The sequence below is a fragment of the Bemisia tabaci genome, chromosome 4, assembly GCF_918797505.1.
Source record: "Bemisia tabaci chromosome 4, PGI_BMITA_v3".
Classification (NCBI taxonomy): Eukaryota; Metazoa; Arthropoda; class Insecta; order Hemiptera; family Aleyrodidae; genus Bemisia; species Bemisia tabaci.
This window is the reverse complement of record NC_092796.1, coordinates 45,980,709-46,001,500: the sequence shown is the minus strand read 5'-3', so window position 1 is coordinate 46,001,500 and position 20,792 is coordinate 45,980,709. Positions and strand designations below refer to the sequence as shown.

The following is a 20,792-nucleotide window of genomic DNA, read 5'->3' as shown; positions in this document are numbered from 1 at the left end:
CCATTTTTTCTCGGGTAACCCGTACCCTCCTGACGTCACAACGCTTCAAGATGGCAGCCAAAATCGAAATGCGACCACCATTCTTTATCCGCCTTGTCCTCAACTGGCGTTCAGCGAGAAATGACGTTATTCGCTACTCCTGCGCATGCGCGCGCATGCGCAGTAACTAAAACCTCAAAACCCAGTCGGTAGCAGCGTTCGCAACTAGCTCATAGAGGTCTCGTGCCTGTAATCTGTAGGGACGTGAGCTACCTCTCACTGCCCTACCTCTAGTTAGGGCCCCATCCTAAACTCGTTTTTTCCGTGTGTGTGCATTATCGCATATTTTCGACGAGCACTGAGAAAAAACTATGGCTTATAAACCTATTAGAGGTAAATATGGAACACCACTAATAGTAGTACCTCTACATATAATAATAGCACATATACCTTAGTTATGGTCTCTGTACCTTAATTAGGTACAGAGACCTTAGTATGGTTCACAGACCGAGAATTATTAGTTTATTTACGACTATTATAGGTGTTCCATATTTACCTCTAATAGGTTTATAAACCATAGTTTTTTCTCAGTGAGGATCGGCAGTATTTTTACGCCTCTGAACCCTCGGTTTTTTTTAGTTACTGACGTCCTAGCTCAAATGCAGGTAGACACTGATCTGAATATTAACTCCTTCCTGAAGAACCGGCGAGCAACAATTAAAACTGCTGTTTAAAAAAAAACAGAACTCTTTATTGAGAGAATACGCAGTCCTTCATACTACAGAAAAACCTGCAGAAGATCGCGATGACTATGAAGAGAGAGAGAGATGAGTCTAAGCTGCTGCGCTTCCTTCGACAAACGTGCTGCTGGAAGGCTGTACTTGGCGCCTACAAACCTAGAGGGATACTTCATGCATTGCGCAATGCGTCAAGTATCATTTTAGGTTTATAGGCGCCTATGCGCGTGTCAGCGTGCTGTTTGCCCAGCGGGAAAATGTCTGTACAGCCTGTAAACGTCTTTACAGAATATATGAAAGTCTGATACAAATACGACAGTGTTGCCAACCAGTCAAAATATAAGGTACGTTCCTTTTGAGTGAACAGATTGGCCCAGATATTCCGGACCACATTTCACCAAAAACTGCTGTTTGTCAAACCGCCGTCAACACCTACCAAGCGGCGAGTAGGCGTTCGGCCATGCTCGGCAATCTTCGTAGCCAATCAGGTTGCCGCTCGCCGCCCGTAATCTCGAAGAAGGTTCGGCTCCTACACCACCCTACACTTTTCTGAGTAACGACAACTCGATTATCAGCTGACTGGCAGCCGACCTTGGCTGGCCATGGAGGCCGAAACTAGTGCACTCAAACGAACGATATTGGGGGATAAGGATCAGGAATCCTGCGATGTCTGTCACACAGAAACAACAACATCAACAAATTGATCAATTAAAAAGAAAATGAGATTGGTTTGTGAATAATTTCTTAATCTGTTTTCATTTTGGACCGATGGCAATAGCAATTTACTCTTGATAAACCACAATTAGGTAATATTTTCATTATTCTTGTTCACATAAGAGGTACCGCCATCTTGGTGCACTAGTTTCGGCCTCCATGAGCGAGAACCAATCAGAATTGGATTTTTTTTTAGGCCACTTTCAGCCCAATCCTGGCCCAACCAAAAGTGACTTGTCGTAACTCTGGGTATAAAGGGACTCTACACTTTTCGAATCTTGGATTTTGGCATTCGGCCTGATTCTCTTTTCCTCTTTTCCGTAATTAATAACAATAAAAAATTCATTTAATCATTACTTAGCGGCACCTTGTCCAATTTGTGCCGAGCGCCTCTACAACTTTGCAAATGTGGACGTTACCTTTTGAACATTTCATCCCTTCCCTTTGAAATTACTTTGAATAAGTTCACTTCACATATCACACGGGACTTTTATCAGCATATTTACTTGGCTTTATTCGCAAAGGATCTTTTAAGAAGTAAATTCTTTCGATAACTTATTGGGGATGGTCAAGTCACCAATTAGAGCCCGTCATTCCATGCCATTATTATTACAGGACTAGGTTTCTTACCTATAATTTGATGGGCACCGTGAGAATAATAGATAACCACAGTATTTGATCCGTGCCTTAAAAAATGAACTGCTGGTGGCAGAACCATCTTGGTGATGTTCATTAGGAATTTTAGACCTTCTTCTATTTTTTCAGCAGATGAACCATGGTAACTTGTAAAGTTTTGCCTCATTTTCCTTGAGTTCTACTTAGTTTGATGCCAAAAAACAAGAAAATTCATGGAGAAACGTGCCTTAAAGGTGATAATTCCCCCTCATACTTACTATCAGAGTTCCAACGGAAAAAATCTTGTTGTCATAGGTAAATACGGTTTCCATTGCTTCTTCAGCTCTTAATAGACAACTATGCGGGTTCGCTGGAGAATTTGGTGACAGCTAGGATTGTTAATTAGTATCTCCGAAGCCTGGTTGTTATAGCTAAACTTAAAGCATTGGCTTCAACGCATCGCAAAACCAGAACCTTGGAGAGACCAGTGAACATCCATGAGAAAGTGAGTGAGGAGCAAGGTACCTAGCATTGTACATCCGTCAGGTTTTCACAATTACCGTTCCTAGGGATTTAGGATTCAGATTCGCACATCAACCAGTAAGCTTTTCTCCCAATCATCTTGATATAGAGGCAGCTATGCAAGGCGCAGCCAGGTAGTCCAATGCTCAAGCCACTTAATCAACAAAAATATTATCCTAACTTACAACAAAATGACTTGTTTCTTCTCTAACAATGGAACCGGAAAATGTTACTTTGAATGCGCGAGAAACTTCTTTGGTCGAGATGAAGAAACGTAAATGAAGAAATGAGTCCGGAACATCTCGACCAGGTACAGGCCGCTGTGTTTACATTAGGAGTCTGGAGTATCTCGCCGCAATTTCACTTGAAATCACCATGAACAGATCAACGGGGTAACTGATATTTGATTTTACGAAAGGGATAAATGTTAGACGCGGACGAAAGTTCTTTTGTCGAGGTGAAGAAACGCTAACGCTGAGAAATTGAGTTTGGAACATCTCCTAGAGGAAGTCCGCTCTGGGTACGCTTTGTTTATGTCCGGACTATATGTCGCCGTTCGTTTGTTTACATTAGGAGCGAGTTTGACACCGATGACAGACTTTGGTTTTTGATGAAAATTTGGTCTGGAATATCTGGGCCAAACGCAAAAACCTTCCTTTTCCCCTCTATCGCTAATGATACAATACATCATTGTGTGCGGTTTAGGGTCTCTGGTTTTCAGGTAGGGCATTTCGATCTGCGCGGTTTTGGGTCGTCCCCCTTTATGGGGGGGGGGGGGCGAATTTGAAAGAATGCGGCTGATTGTGAGAAGTACTAGGGGAATTTAGCATACGGAGTTATTAACCGGGGAAACGTTCGGAAGCAGAATAGTAATTCGGGAAAAATCCGCGTGCGCCCGGGGGATTCCAAACACGATCTCGTTGTAGGATTTACTCGAGTCTACTGAACTTGGCCCAAACCTTGGTTTTCGGTCAACAAATCAAGTTGACGAGGGGTCAGTTGTGCTGGTCACAGAATCGTGTTCTGGTGCTAGATTCTTGTGGATTGGCAAAAAATAATGAGATCTGTCTAATCAGCAACTTTCTACGTTCAATATAGATATCGCCCTAATTGAAAAGTAGGATTTTTGACGTCATCCACCGCGGTAGTGACACCCTTGGTTTCTTCTACCTTGCTTTCGTCGAAGTTGCACGTTGAATAAGCAGTGCAAGTGTGCGTCACACCACTGATGAAACTAAGGTGAAAGAAATCGAGGATGCCACCACTGCGGTGGATGACATCATACACCGAATTTTTCAAAGCGCGATATCTCACTTAATATTGATCGTAGAAAGTTACTGTTTTGGCAGATCTAATTATTTTTAGCTGATATACGAGGATCGAACATCAAAACACAGTTCTGTGAACAGCGCAACCGACCCATTACTGACAGGTAATTGACTGATAACTGGATCGTGGCTGAAGACGATATACTTGGTGCCGAAAAACTACTCACCTTATAGTTAATAGTGAAGCATTTTTTTTTTTTTTTTTTAAATCACAATTCCTATGCTACTCTCTGCATGTGAAAAATAGTCCTGAGGCCCAGTGTATGAATAGATAATTACTATTGGAATTGCTGCTATGGCAATTTTCATAAACCTAATTTTTCTCGGCACAGTTATCAAAACACGTCAGGGAATGCTAATTCCCGGCCCGAACTCAAAGCAAGCTGCGCAAAAACATGACACAAAGCAATTAGATAAGTTTCCCGTGTAGAAGGATTACGTGCTATCGTCAGATTTGGGGAAATTAGCGCAATGCTAATCGGGCGCTTCCGAAACGTGCCCGGTGAGTGCGAACGAGTATAAAAGGGAAACAATCAGCGAAGTGACGCCTCGTTTTCGCGCTCGCAGGCAGCCGCGGCGCGGGCCCGCCCGGAAAGTTAGGCAAAATGCAAAGCAGGCGCTCGACGGAGGAGTGAATTTCAAACAGGAGCCGTAATAATTACCAATATGGCGGTGGGGAGGCGGCGCAGCGCAGCTTCCCTAATAGAATTAAAGCCGGGGCGGCTGTAATTAGCCTAGACACAGAGTCAAAACTGGTTAAATTGGCTCGGCATCTGAATCCGAACCTCTAAACCTTTCTAATCCCTCCTTAATTTGGGATTTAACCCCGCGCACAGTGCTGCCCAACGCTGGGTCCATGGAGCTCTTCAAGATAGAATTTACACGATTTGAATTTTCTCTGAGTTTGCCTCATAAGTCCTCAAAGAGGCTTTAAAAATGAGGATTTTCTGTGATAGAACACAGAATTCCTTCAAGTAAAGACGGCCAGAAATTTTTCGTAGGTAGGATGGCTGGCGTCTACTCAAGAAAGAATAAACGGACTCCAAGAAGACTATACAAGCAGTTCCACCCCGCAAGGACTCAAGAATCAAAGCCAAATCACCCTTATTGCCGAAATCTCACTACCTGCAGAAACATCATGTCCAACAGGTCTGTTTAATCACTCAACTAAATTGCTGTATTGTGCCGATTATAATAATTTTCTTTCCTTCCCTTCTTTTGTGTTACCCTACCCAGATTTTTGGTTTACTAAATTTAGGATATTTCAAGTGTGAACAACTGGTTTGGGAACAAACACAGTTTTATTTTATTTTTTCAAAAATCTTAAAATTCTAGCAACAAAATGAATGACGTGTCCGGGACGAATGGTTCCATGGGTTCTGAAACAAATACAAACGAGGGGAAAATCATTAAACTATTGCTGAAAAAGATGGACATTTTTAAAGATGAAAAGTCTCAAAAAATTAAAACTTTTTCGAGTTCGACTAACGTTCTGTCTACTCTTTCCTCACGCTACCTAGGTTACGACAGAAGCGATGTGTTTTCACTTGACTCGGAAATGACTAAAACACCATAACATGATTCTGTCACACGTAGTCAGGGAGAAATACGGAAAAAAAGGGCTTAACCCGGAACAAATTGCATAACAATTTATTCCTGTGTAAACGTCATCAGTAGGTCCTCCTGAACAACATACAAAAAGTTTACCACGGTCCGACCCCGGAACAACCCCCAAATGACGAAAATTCAAAATGGCGGCCATAATAAGGGCCTATGGGATTTCGGTATTTTAAAATGTTCCTATAGTGTCATGTGAGGTATCATTTCCTATGTAATTTTGGTCGCAGATTTCATTTCTGAAGTCCAAAAAGTCCCTAGGTCAAAGGGGGTGACCCAAATCCAAGATGGCGGCCAAATTTGAAATGCAAGAGGGCCATTTTTCAATTTTTACGTGATTGGGCAAGTGAGGTGTCGTTTCCTATGTAATTTTGGTCGTGCATTTCATTAATGATGTCAAAACAGCTCCCCGGTCAAAGGGGGTGCTCTAAATCCAAGATGGCGGCTAAATTTGAAAGACAGGAGGGTGAATTTTTTCGATTTTTACGTAAAAAATGAGAGTGAGGTGTATCAATTCTTATGAAATTTTCGTTGTAAATTTCATGTCTCAAGTCAAAACAGTCCCCCTGCTTATTAGGAGTGCCCGAAATTCAAGATGGTGGCTAAATTCGAAAGGCGGAAGGGTGCATTTTTGTAAAAAAATTCACCGAACAAGGCAAGGTAGGTGACTATTCCGTGTATTTCTAGTCTACAAGTCTAAATTAAACGTAAAAGATGAATTTTACTCATAAGTGAGACGTGTCATGCAAACGGTATGAAAATAATTTAATAGGAGCACCCAGTGAGTTATTTTTGCTCATTTTTAAAGGCATCAATTCTCAATCAAGATGAGGACATTGAACGTGACGGATCTACTTTAGTTAATATAGGAGAAAATCTGAAAGAGCGTGCTGATTCAAATTCTGTGTCAGGCTTGTCAGGACTGTCCACATCGGGTTTCTCCGAGTTTTTACAGTTGGAGTCCGAGTCTTCACAACTTCTCCTCTTGCGGAGGTCCGGGCATGATATTACAAGTACACCGCATGGTGTCAAACCCTTTCTTAAAATTACACCCGAAGATTTTAATTGAGCACCGATTCCGGAGCAGGAGGCAAGTCAGTATAAAATGGAATGGAGATCGTTGTTTTCATTCATTCATCCCCATTGACAAGCATCTGGATCGGCTTATCCTTCATCAATTGGTTTCGAAAGTTGTTCCTAAATTGGTGGTGCTTCATGGCTGATAATGTCGGAATTAATTTCTCTACTTGTGACGAAGATTTTTTAAGCTGCTAAATTTTTCCTTGAAGACTGATGACATACGTCTTTGAAAGTCTCATTTTTTGGCACCAAAGAGAGGTATTGTTACATTTTTTTCAGCTTTCCAGTTGATTTTCTGATTCCGTGCATGTGAGAGGTCAAGTTGCAACCAGTAAACTCATTTAAGAACAGGAGTTGCTTACATAAACGTTGACAAAGTCTGCGACGGATAAAAGAGATGTTAGCGATAGTTTTGGATTTAGCGTTCAATATCACTTCTAAATAGCAAAGAAAAATTGACGCCTTTCTGATCGATTTAACAAAAACACAAATAGGTTCGGATCCTCTCCTGTCACAGTTATGTTGGTGCTCTAGAAAGCTGCAACACCCTATTCAACGATATCAAGATCTGCATTCTTTCGCATGTACCACCTTACTCCATAGATTAGAAGAGTGTGCCAAATAAGGATAAGTCGCTTTTGATTAAGTCCGTGCTATATCCAGTAATAGGAAATTGGAAAAAAGAACCGTATAAATCCTCTTGCAGAGATTTTCAAGGAATGCTGAAGACGTGATATGATTGGAAACGAGTATGTTTTGTCTTTTGTTAATTTTATAGAGCGAACGCGCGTTTTTGAGCTAACATTTCTTTCGGAAGTACTTTTTTTCTCTTGGTTTTATTAAATAAAATTTAAACACCTAATTTAGGTTCATCGACCAAAATGCACGGAATAGTCACCTTCCTTGCCTTGTTCGGTGAATCCGTCACGTTCGATGTCCTCATCTTGATTGAGAATTGATGCCTTTAAAAATGAGCAAAAATAACTCACTGGGTGCTCCTATTAAATTATTTTCATACCGTTTGCATGACACGTCTCACTTATGAGTAAAATTCATCTTTTACGTTTAATTTAGACTTGTAGACTAGAAATACACGGAATAGTCACCTACCTTGCCTTGTTCGGTGAATTTTTTTTACAAAAATGCACCCTTCCGCCTTTCGAATTTAGCCACCATCTTGAATTTCGGGCACTCCTTATAAGCAGGGGGACTGTTTTGACTTGAGACATGAAATTTACAACGAAAATTTCATAAGAATTGATACACCTCACTCTCATTTTTTACGTAAAAATCGAAAAAATTCACCCTCCTGTCTTTCAAATTTAGCCGCCATCTTGGATTTAGAGCACCCCCTTTGACCGGGGAGCTGTTTTGACATCATTAATGAAATGCACGACCAAAATTACATAGGAAACGACACCTCACTTGCCCAATCACGTAAAAATTGAAAAATGGCCCTCTTGCATTTCAAATTTGGCCGCCATCTTGGATTTGGGTCACCCCCTTTGACCTAGGGACTTTTTGGACTTCAGAAATGAAATCTGCGACCAAAATTACATAGGAAATGATACCTCACATGACACTATAGGAACATTTTAAAATACCGAAATCCCATAGGCCCTTATTATGGCCGCCATTTTGAATTTTCGTCATTTTGGGGGGTGTTCCGGGGTCGGACCGTGGTAAACTTTTTGTATGTTGTTCAGGAGGACCTACTGATGACGTTTACACAGGAATAAATTGTTATGCAATTTGTTCCGGGTCAAACCGTATTTCTCCCTGACTAACGCGCAACTGACACATTTGGAGACTAACATTTATTATTAGATTTTGTGGGTAACTTTAAGTTCCTTAAATTACGTTCTTTGAGAAGCAATTTGGTATGAGAAGAAATGTTTAAAAAAATGCTTAAAAACTACTTTTAAAAATTGTTGAGATCATGTAAAAATGTCGTGACATCAACAGTGAAAAGGCATAAATAAAGTCATTCCTCCTCATCTTCTTCCTCACTGATGTGAATATTCAAGGAGTTCAACTCTTTTTCTTTCTCTCTTCTGGAACGTCAAAATTATCGCTCAAATCAGGCTTCCCCTCACTTTTACACATTTCTGTGTATTTCAAACTGCGGGCAGCTGACATGAACAGGGTGGAGTGCAACGTTTTTTAGTACAGCTGCAACGATACAGTCCCCATACTAAGTCGGGAACGCAAGGATTCGTGCAAGTGATTGGCTCATAACTGTCTCCAATTTTCCGCCAGCCACAGTCTGTAGGAGATGGTATTTTTGGGTGTTGCTCCAAACCTGAATTCCACACTAATGCTTGAAGATTAGCTCTAAGGAATGCAGGATACAAAGCACCTCTTGTTAACATGAGGTTCTCATCTTGGAACTGTTTTTTAGAAGATAATTGCCACCGAACTTCACCTATAGACCTGTTTGGTATATTTCAGCTAGTTTTGTTAATATATATATAAAGTCGCTTTATAACGCACTCTGGCGTTCTACGACACCCAAACGCCACATATGCCTGTCTTCCCAGAGGTTATCGGGCAACTGACACCGCAACATCTCTTCGTCAACGCCCTGCCGCCAACCCTTTACGGGACGTCCCCGTCGCCTCTTCCCAGGTGGTACCCAATCCAAAACTTGTTTGGGCAACCTCTCCTCCGACATTCTTTGCACATGTCCATACCAGCATAACTGCCTGGACATGACGTCGTGCACGATATCTTTCTCAACCTTCATCACTTTGTTAATGATTTTTTATAAATGTGTATATCACAATCTTTGTGTACCGGAGGTGCGTCCCATCCTGGATAGACTTCGCCTTGGTATCCTCTAATATTTACATGAAAATCTATTATATCATGGAAATGACTTTATAATGTCATAAGTAGTATTGAAATTATAACATTTTTAATGGTAATTATAATTATAATGAAAACGACCAAGAAATCAATTTTTAACTAACTAATTATTTGACTTTTTACAGTTTTTATAGTGTGATGTCTGGATTTTACACCCTAAATTACCTAGATCGATATCTCACTCGACGTATCGCATGACATTCAAAATTTTAGTCAGATCTGTCAAGAATTCGGAATATTCAAGGGGTTGTTTTGGGGGCTCTCAACCCCTGTTTTGGACGAGAGGTGTTTTCATAAACACTTTACCGTCCCGATCGTTCGTATCGTAATCTGGATGGCTGACTGCGACAAACGTTCGGTTACATTTGAATATAACCAGTCTTTACAGCGCGTTGGTGTGACACAATGGCGGTCATGCTGCTCGACCAAACGACTTAGATATGGGTTAAGCAAAAAAGTAGCTTATATTAACCAGCAAAATTCTTGATTTAAGACGAAATACTTCTTGGCGGCAAAAAGATTCTTTTTTTTCCAGTGTACTAACCCAAATCTTGCGGTACTACCCCAACTTGAGTTGCGGTTCTATATATATGTATATAAAAGTCGCTTTACAGCACTTCCTCGGGCTCTACGACTCCTAACCTCCACTGCTCTCTTTCAAACCACAAATCTTGGGGGATTGAGCACCTTAACATTTCCGCTTCAATCCCTTCCCTCCAACCTTTCAATGGGCGCCCTCTGCGTCTTCTCCCAGGAGGAACCCAGTCAAGGACCTTCTTCGGCAACCTGTCTCCTGCCATTCTCTGGACATGACCATACCAAATGAGTTGTTTTGTCATAGTGTCATGCACGATGGTCTGTTTGGCATCCATGATCTCCTGTACCCTCTCATTCCTGACGCGATCCTTTCTGGAAATACCAGCGGATCTACGCCAGAAGTCCATCTCAGTTGCCTCTAAAACCTCCCGGGTCCGCTGTTTCATTGGCCATACTTCACACCCGTAGGTTACTATGCTCTTGACAATCGCGTTGTAGATCCTTCTTTTGTTCTCTTTGGAGATCCTTTGGTCCCAAAGGACTCCATTTAACATAGCGTTGCGGTTCTACCACAACTAATTAGAAATGTCCGTATCATCCAACAAATTGTGGTAGTAACACAATTTTAGGGGATAACCCCTAACACTTTTTTTCCGTGGCCTGTATTGCACAGGTGCGAAATCATTTTTCCCGCATGCGTGGCATAATTTTTTCAGGCGTCGACCACTGTGTGAGCCCGGCAGGATTCTCTCCAGAGCGAGCTTCCTTTTGTCTTGCGACACTTTTTAATGGTTAACTCGATTAGCGCTGCAACTTGAGAACAAAGTCTCGGGCGTGAGCGCGGGCGGTAAGAGCTTTCATATCTGCATTAATCCGATTTCGAATCAGTTGCATTGTAGTCGGGCTCGTGGCCCCCCCTCCCCACACCTCCATCTTGTTAGTGGTAAATCTCCACCACGTCGAGGACCGAGGACTGGAGCCCAATCAAATGCAATTACTCCGAGCACGAACTGTGCCGCTCTCGGCAAAAAAGGACGGTTCTCCGAAATTTTTGCCGCCTGCGCCTTCAGATTTGATTTACCCGAGATTTGTTTTCCTAGTGAGGATGCCGTAATTAAAACGTCGAGCGCTCATGTCCTGAGGATTTTCCTCAGAGCTCATAGAGCTGTCCAATTTCTGCACTGGAAAAAAAACACATTGGATCTAGAGTCTAGACTCTTAAAAATATCGGCAAAAAAAAAATTCTCTTGATTCAATCGGATTTTTGCAATCAAGAACTAAGCCTCTTAATATGAGCGGATCTCCTTCTGATTTAAGCAAAAATCTGATTGAATCAAGAGTATTTTTTCTTGTCAATGTTTTCAAGAGTCTGGACTCTAGATCCAATGTGTTTTTTTTTCCCAATGTGGGTGAAAAATTAGAGTACTCTCGGTTCTCGTGCAACCGTAATGTACTCTAGTACAATTGCACCCCACCGATAATCAGTATCCATCACAAATATTCTTTTTCAGATTATTTTTAAACTTTTCTGCCCCTACCGTTAGATGAATATTTGTTTGCCGTAGGGCACGATCTACGCTGCTTTGGCGTTATTGAGGGCTTTATGATACCAATAATTGGTTTTTGGCCAACAGCACCCTTTCCATATGGAAGAAATAGTTTCTTTGCATTAGGACATCTTCGAGCAGGGGTGATTCAATTCTCATGTAATATGGAAGAAATAAGCGAAGACTCTTTTCTATCGAAACAAAATTAATGTATGAGTTTTTATCAACTGACGTACCGTGGTTTGCTAATAATTCAGAATATGATCTGGAAAATTTGCAAGGGGTACCGGTACCTATCGTCGCAATCGCGCTGCACCTCCTACATGTGTAGTTTCATCAAAAGTGTTGAAAGCCAACTTTCTACACGCTTTCATCGGGGAGTATGTTGATATACGGAGCATACTAAGTTATAAAATAAGGTAATACTCACTTTTTCTTTTTCGCCCGATACTGAAAATCGGGTGATTGTGTGATCACAATAAGTATTGGAAAGGAAATCAAAATATCAGTTTTGAAAATTTTTTATTTTTATCCTAGTTAGTATCAGTATATTTCAAACAAACTAATGTGAGAAAGGCTAGAGGTAGTGTGCCGTCTATTTCTTGCCTTCGTTAACATTAAGATTATATTTACTCTTTCTTTCACAAACATGCTGGGACTAGGGCACGCGAAAGGGTATAACTTTAAATTTACAAGTTTACATAACTTTGAAGTTGGTCTTTCCCCATCCTCTCACTTGCCAAGTTCATTTCTCCTCAATCTTAACCAAACCTCTGTACGAGATTGGAGCTAATTAGGTATTTAAATAAGGTTATCTCTGATTTAAGTATTCTTGTAGCGTTTGGTCTCTTCTTCTAAAGATGGGAAAGAAGTGCCTTTTAATGAAATTAAACTCGGAGAGGCCTCAACTCACTTTCGGAACATGCATAATTTGTGCCCTCTCCACGTCGCAACCTCGTAACTTTTTGCATATATTTGCTCTTATTATAATCTTCAAACGCCTCCTAAGCGCTGACAATCACAACTTTTCTGCAAGACTAAGGCACATCCAGCTTTCGGCAATAAGAGCAAGGTGCCGAAATTAGCTTTCAGAGGTCTCGATAAACCCGTGAAGCAATTGACCATTGGTCTAACCGCTTGAATGGGCCTGTTGCAAACTTTTGCTAGAGCAAAAATAAGAGTTGTTTCTTATAGCTAATGCCTCAAAAATCACGATGAGCGCATCGGCAAAGTCTGAAATGCACTCATAACTTCACAGTCTGCGTAAGAAATTTGCGGTTTTTTGAGCTTCCCGCTTCAAAAACGATACTACGGCACAGGTGAACATTTTGTAAGAGGAGTCGTTCCATCGTCGGCAAAAATCATCATGGCCGACGCCAATCCGCCAAAACACGTTTGATGGGACGAGATAACACCTGAACTGGATTAGACCAGATAATAATCGGTGTGTTAACGTTCATATTTTCCACGCCCGAATTGATTGACCTTGAACTCTCCTCGAATTACGCGCGGAACTGCGCACAAGCGTCGGCCATGATGAATATCGCCGACGATGGAGCGACTCCTCTAACAAAATGTTCACCTGTGCCGTAGTATCGTTTTTGAAGCGGGAAGCTTAAAAAAACGCAAATTTCTTACGCAGATTGTGAAGTTATGAGGCATTTCAGACTTTGCCGATGCGCTCATCGTGATTTTTGAGGCATTATCTACAAGAAACAACTCTTATTTTTGCTCTAGCAAAAGTTTGCAACAGGCCCATTTGTCAAGTTCACTTGTGATAAGCGCCAAAATGCATAAACAAAAAGCTCAATTTTAAACCCAAGTTATTGTCTCAAAACGCAGACGTGGAATAAGAGAAGGAAAGGAGAAAACACACGAAGAGGCAGAGAAGGAGGACACAAAAAGAATTGTCTTCTGCAACTCTGATTTTAATGGATTGTATTGTGAGTTGAGTGATTGCACTAATTAATAAGGCCTGATTTGAACAACAGCATTTTATTTGTATGTGAATGAGAACCAAGGTGTTGTGTTTAATATGTTTTAATCACTGATGTACCTTTCGGCTTACGCCATCTTCAGAATACAATTTCTTTGGAACAGCAATATATCACACTTTGTTTTACACAAGTTTAACAATATATTACATCGTGGACATCTCACGAAATGTCTAAATTAAGAGAAAGTCAAATAAGTTCAGAGCGTTACACCTATGAAAATGTAAACATTCGAATCAGCTGATTGTGACTACGTGCACCGGTGAATCATATTGGATATTGATAAAATGCTTACATGGATATCGTTAAAATGCTTAACCAAGGCACGTTGGCTTATGGGTACGTTGACGGCGATAGAGTATATCCACTGACCGAGCACACTTTCTCATTTGTACGTTCCGTTAGTTGTTCGTAAATAGTTGGACTACATTTTGCAATTTGGAACTATAAATTCTAGCTTGGCTTTAAAACAACGTATGTGTCAGTAGTTTCCCTATGCACATAAGTGTTTTTCCAGAAGAGCCAGAATTTATAGTTCCAAATTGCAAAATGCAGTCCAGTTGATGATGAGCACCCGTAAGTCAGTTGTGAATATCGTGCTTTTTCCTGAAAAATGACCGAAGTGGAGGGTCATATTATTTGCGTCAATTTTTTATCCAAGCTGGACGAGTGCAGATACTATCCGAATGGATTAACCCGCATTCATACAAGGTAGATTTAGGTATCACAGCAATGCCCCGCAGTTTATTGCCCCGTGAAACTCAGCCTGTTGCTGTTTCGCGGGGCAATGCAACTAAAAATTTAGTGCGGGGCAATGAAACCAAATTTTTGCAATCCCCCGCAGGAATGAAATAAAATTGTTTCACAGCCCCGCACCAAAAAATTTAGAGTTTCATTCCCCCGCAAATTAAATTGCTGATTTTTCATAAAGTTAGATTCTTTCAAAGTCATCATAAAATTCTGAACGACATTTTCCATTCCTTGGAGTTCCTACTCAACAGCCTGGTCTATTAAAACTTCATGCAAGAAAAAAACAGTTTGCAGCAACTCACCATTCACTGTGTCTAGTTCTCCTGAAGAGGTAAGATATTTCAATTCCAATCGTCCTATATTTTAAAAACACTTTCAGAATTGCACTTCACAGGATTCCCAACACTTCCAATTTCTTCCCTTTCAATTCATAGGAAAGTTAATAAGCTCATTCAAAGTTATTACTGGTCTTTGTACTTTTGGAAGAAAGTAATAATAATAAAAAAAAATCCTACATGCTAAATTTCTTTGAAACAAATGCCTTCCAGGAGATTGCACTTTTATGATGCAGTGCATTGTTTTTCTGTCAATCTTTCAATAAATTTTAAGGTAGATTTTCAAGAACTTGATGATGTGATTTTGCTGCTAAATCTCTGTTAATAGCTGATCTAATGCGGAAAAATCAGTTGAATCACAGAGTGCTAGTAGCTTTCATTTTTCCATGAGGATCCCAGCAAACCAAGCACTTCGTAAAGAAGTTCTAGAAAAAAAGAATAAAAAAACAGGCATTAGTGATTATTTCCTCATTGAACAAATAATTTTAAGAAATTGCAAAATAGCTTCCATCGTTTGAAATGTTTACACCTTGGCATGTTGGATACAGAATGAAGTGAGTGACCAAAAAAAATTACATCCATAACATTGAGAACTACAGATAGAGGGCATACATGAGGCAAAAATAAGTGACTGCTGGATTTTTAAGTCATGCTAAATAAAGAATAAATTTGTTGTTAAGTATGATAGGTAAATTTCTGTATTTGAATTTCTTCTTGCGTTTCTATTTTTAATATTCAATTCATTTTCCTAAATGAAAGTCCCGTCACAGAGATTTCCTACTTAAAATAATTGAAACCTAATGTTTGACAATTAACTGATAAGTACCACTGGTAAGCATAGTGAAAATTGAGAGCCCAACCTCAGCTTCTAGGAGCAATCCCTTCAGCTTTTTATGATCTTATCTGTGACTTAGTCAATATTTAAACCATGTAATTTATTGTCAGGAAAATCTCATTGTATCTACTACAATTGGATTCATGTAAACCTACATTTACTCAATCACACTCGAAGTATTTCGACAGTGTGAGTCGGCAATCACATAACTCGGTTTGCGACATCGCAGACTTCCTGTCATACTTTATTTTTTAAAAAGAACACTAGTCAAAGGCAATTCTTTAAAACTGCCGAGATTTTTCTTCTCAGTGGGAAGAAAATTCAGCATAAACTTCAAGGAATGATGTCCATTTGTTCTCCTTTCAAAAAATATCATAGAGCCGGAGATTTCCAGACACCGCAAACAAGATATGTGATTGCGGACTTACACCGTCGATTTGCGCTACTGAGCATTTTCAGGAACTTAATGAGAGATTCATTGATTGGAGGAGGGGTAGGGCATGAGCGTAGCAGTAGAGGTGATAGAGTTAGGGAGTGAGGGTTCAGGAAATTCACTCCAGATAATCTATAATTGAACCCAAAATTCGCAGATGGGCATTTTCCACACAATATTCATAATCATTTGAGGCTGAACGTTTGACAAAATTGGTAAATCACCAGGCTATGGTGCGATGTGCCACAGATCTGCGCATCACGCTCAAGATCACCATAGTAATCTGGAAAATGCACTACAGTGTGTGCACCATGCACCAGGTATGATCACAAATTTCAAGTCTCTTTCATCTAGGTGAAATCTGCCACAGGCTGGTTAAAGTACTACTTTATGTTTACTGCCAACTGATTTTTAACTGTTATAAAAATAACTACCATCTAAACTTAAAAATCAATGTATGGTCAACTTTAGGTTGGACTTCTAAGCAGGTTGTACCAGCCATTACGCAGTTTCAAGCTTGCAAAAAAGCGTTTGAGCATGTGTTGGTGCAGCCTCAGGCATTCTTTTTGGATTTCTGTTGAGGACTATTGTGGCATCAAGATGTATGCCACATTGCACCATAGCCTGTACAATTCCAGGGCTTGCAATAAGTTACAGAATCAGAACACTGTATCATCTAGTGGGGATCATGGTCTTTGCACTGCGCATAGGTACTTCGACTACTGCCGGAGGGAGTATCTACTTACAATGTGCAAAACATCAGATTCCTATTATTATGTTCATGTTGAACTTGAGATACTTGATTAAAAGGAATACTTGCTTACCATCAGAAACTGCATGAAATGCCCGTCTTTTCAGAAGAATTTCGAATTGTCGTTGCGAAACTAGTTGCAGTTTCTAAGTGCACTTATCGATTCTTTCATAAGAATGAAGAAGCTTAGATTTCCTTCAAAGTGGGTATAAAATAAGGACCATAAACGAGGAAGAGATGAAAAATTGATTTTAAATTATCACAACAAAAAAGTAATGCCCAGATAATTATAAACACTGAGTTTCGGGCCAGCCAGCATTAAGTTAGTATTTGGTAAGCTACGAGTAACAGACGACCCTCCCTGCCGAGATGCGGCAAACGAGTTTCACCGAAAAACCTTCAAATTTCTGCACTAACCACAAACCGTTGCGAAGCTGCTTTTGAGGTTATAAACACAGTTTTGATAACAGAGATAAGGGCTGATATGCTGATAACACTAGTGAACTGCTAGGACGACGTAAGAATCCTAAAATTTCATGAAATAATTTAATTTTTCGAAGCAAGCTCAGTTCGGTACTAGAAATTCATATCCAAAGCTATTCAGTCGATCCAGGTTCTCTAATTTTCGTGTCACTTTCATAGTTCCATCGTCTAAAATTTAAAACGAGGAAAGTCTATGTAAAAGTTGTATCCCTATTTATCACATCGTGTTTCTTTTACAGCCGAACAGTATCAATCAATTTTTTGTTCTTTACTCTCAAACTGCATAGTACTTGAATTTATATCATGCTGTTTGATGAGTGGTTAAAAATTGAGGAGTTGAATCATCGGATTCTTCAGATAGAAACTTAAATCTTTTAATTGCATTTACAAAATACCTGTCACTTCAACTCAACAATCCTCAATGAATAAATTTTTGCTCATTCTTGTTTCTCGGTAGGAGTTTGTCACTGGAGGTTCGCCTTCTTGGGCCCTAAGTAATATTCACGATCTATATGTTTTGATGAGAGACATTTTTTTATGAGCCAAAGATTCAACCAGCAATTCTTGATATTGATTCACCTACAACTCACTCAGTAATCATCAGTACAGGATTCAGCCACCCTCAATTAAATATGAGAGGTCATATTGATGCTGCAAGCATAGAATAATAACTAGCATTTATTATTCTATGCTGCAAGTGTGTTCACAAGTTTTTGACTTTAATACATCATAATTGTATACAAAAATGTTGAATTTTCTTCCCTGCGTTAAAGCAAATAATCTTGGATACTGTAAGCCAAACTTTATCTCGCCCAGAAATTTCTTTACAGCCAAAAATTGTTTTACTATCCACAATTTTCTCTTCGGGAGGAAAATGAGTTTCATCCAATTAGTAAACTCTGACTCGTCCCCAGTGATTGTAAAAATTTGGGAACTAAACGGATAATCTCGTGAATAACACCAATGACACATTTTCCCTCTGTGTATGGGCATCATTGAAAAAAGCTTACGTAATATATCATTTTATTTCTTTGACCTCCCGTAAGAAAAGTGACACATAAGGCTTTAAATTTTTTTATGATGCTGCTGATCAGTTTCCTACTGTTTCTGCAATTGGGGAAAAATTACAAATCAAATGAGATTTGACTTACTCTCAGAAAAAAAATAAAAGCAGGGCATCTCTGCTTTTTTTTGAATATGATCGACAGTCTCCCTTTGAAAGACGTCTAGGCATTCTTGACCAAATCAAGTCATCAAATGGCCAAGGCCAGAAGCTTTTTCTTCAAATAAAAATGACCCACAGGTATTTGATGGAATGACCATGAATATAGGTACAATTAAAAGTTTAGGTCCTTTTCTGCCGGACACAAGTGCACATGGACGAAGTATTTAGGTAACGTAGATGCACCAAACTTGAACCATAGGAAAGAGATTCAAAGTCTTATTCCTCCATAATAATGAGGACCAAGTTTGAGGATTTTTTGCAACGTTCAAAATATTTTGACAGAGAAAAATTTAAGGCTCTTGTTTAATGCCAAACTACTCCAAAGTCATATTTTCCTTAATGCACCTTTAGCCTTGATAAAGATCGCAAGGATCGAAAAGCTTCAGCTATAATCTAATAAATGTATCTCTCTTAACACCTTGGCGTTTTGTATTCACATGTTCCTACTATTAGTAACGCACTTTGTTGCATTTTTGTCAAAGTATTCGTTCAAATGATGATAATGCGATATTGCTCACAAATTTCTAGGAATTTAAGGCACATGAGTCAAAATTGAATCACAACATCAAGTCTAATGATATCGAGATCCTGTCAGCAGTTCAGCATCAATATTGCTTGATCAATTAAGTATTTGCTGGTTGCAAATCCAGTTTGCTTATTAGGAAAGCATCGGTATTTGCTGCTCTCAATTCAAACTTTATCAGGTATTGAGCAACATGTATGAAATGGTAAGAAAAGTGGAACTAATCTGGCCATCATAACCAGGGCCAAATCATGATATTTGGATAACATTGCAAAATGTAAAGTATGTAATAGTAGTGTAACAGAAGAGAAAGGAAGGAGATGTCAATGACAGTGAGTGAGTGAGATCTATCAGCGTTCATTACATGGCAAGGGTACTATGATCTTGCTGGCTAAGATTCACATTCATACACTGATACTTCTTGCATCCTTGGAAGCATTCTGTTTTGACACAAACAGAAGCTTCACAAAAATTCAAATGACGTAGCTCATGTAGATAAAGAAACAATATGTAGAATGTACAATGATTTACATTACAAAAATACAATAGTAGTGATAAGAGGAAATCAATTTCAAAAGCGCGGTGTTTACGTTACGATAGTTGAGAGGTGACACTCCGTGGTGTACGTTGCTTGTCGTTTGCCGCATCTCAGCAGGAAGCAAAAACCTACGAGTAACGCAGAGAGTTTTAGGTTATGTTGATGTTTTCTCGTTTCGCTGTTGCCATATGGTAATTCCTTTAAAAGCTCTTTGAGAGGTAATAAGTCAACTTTATACATAACTAATGTAAATTTAACTTTATTACTGACATGTCTTACTGTAATCGCAGTAAGTACATGCCATTTGTGTTGAAATTACAAAATCTATCTGTAGCCCATTACCTCCAATTTGGCTCCACTGTTATTTTTGCTTTCCCAACCTTCCAAATCAGATGTGCACCATACGATTTGCCGAGCTCATCAGCTCATCACTTAATTCTACAAAGAAACAACAAGTTTATGCCAAAAATCTTCAGCTTATTAATAAAAATCGATCTTAGTAAGCCCTTAGCCGTAGATAAAGTGAAAATTTAGAGATTCAATGGATGTAATATTTTAATGAGGTTGGCTACACTGAGATCGCGGGGATTTTTTTAGCGGGAAATCCTCTGATACTTAAATTCTCGCAATGAACATTTTCAATTTTATCTGACGAACGGGGGTGTTTTAATCGTTTAAAAGCCCATCCGGGTCGACGAATATGCACTATTTTTCACGAGGAATCGGAAAAAAACACTTTTAAAGGCGACAAATCATTAGTAAGGAAGAAAAAACAAGCCGGGCGCAAAAAATTTACGCATCTGAACACAGCTTGCTTTCTTTAGTTCTTATTCAGCACTTATTTGGTGATGCGGATTTTTATTTTTTGGTGCACGTGTTTTTTTTTGGAGGGGGTGGGAGGGGGTTAACATTAAAAAAAAAAAACCCAAATACAGTGTATTTCCGTATAGTTCATTGCACTAAGGGAGAATTCTTATTGAAGAAAAATGAGTCACGGTGCTGGGGGGGGGGGGGTGTCAGCATTTTCAAATATCGTTTTTTCGGTCCATATGGTTAGAATTGGCATAAAAGGGGCTTATTGCGCATACTGGAAGATCAAATCTGTCTAACATCATTTCAAAATGGCGGCCGATTAAAGTTTTGAAACTATCCAGTAAACTCCAAAGGGCCATATCTCTGTTGATATTCAACGTAGAGAGTTGCTGTCTCGCCGCGTCTTATCATTTTCACGTAATCTACAAGAATCCACCATCAAAACACGATTCTGTGACCAACGCAATTAACCTCAAATGCCATTTCGGAGCCCATTTTTCTAGTTTTTCTGTCCCCAATTGATGATGTTTTATTTCAATTACAATCGTCCTGTTAAATTTCTTTATTA

At 39.5% G+C, this 20,792-nt stretch overlaps 1 long non-coding RNA gene across 1 annotated transcript; it reads right to left on the bottom strand.

The window, feature by feature from the left end:
* Nucleotides 1-13,307: 13,307 nt before the first annotated feature.
* LOC140224512 (uncharacterized) lies at nucleotides 13,308-20,337 on the bottom strand. The gene is made up of 3 exons (XR_011899783.1): nucleotides 19,540-20,337; nucleotides 16,716-16,980; nucleotides 13,308-15,048 (listed from the first exon to the last, which is right to left on the bottom strand). It is a non-coding gene; the product is annotated as an uncharacterized lncRNA (long non-coding RNA).
* Nucleotides 20,338-20,792: the final 455 nt, after the last annotated feature.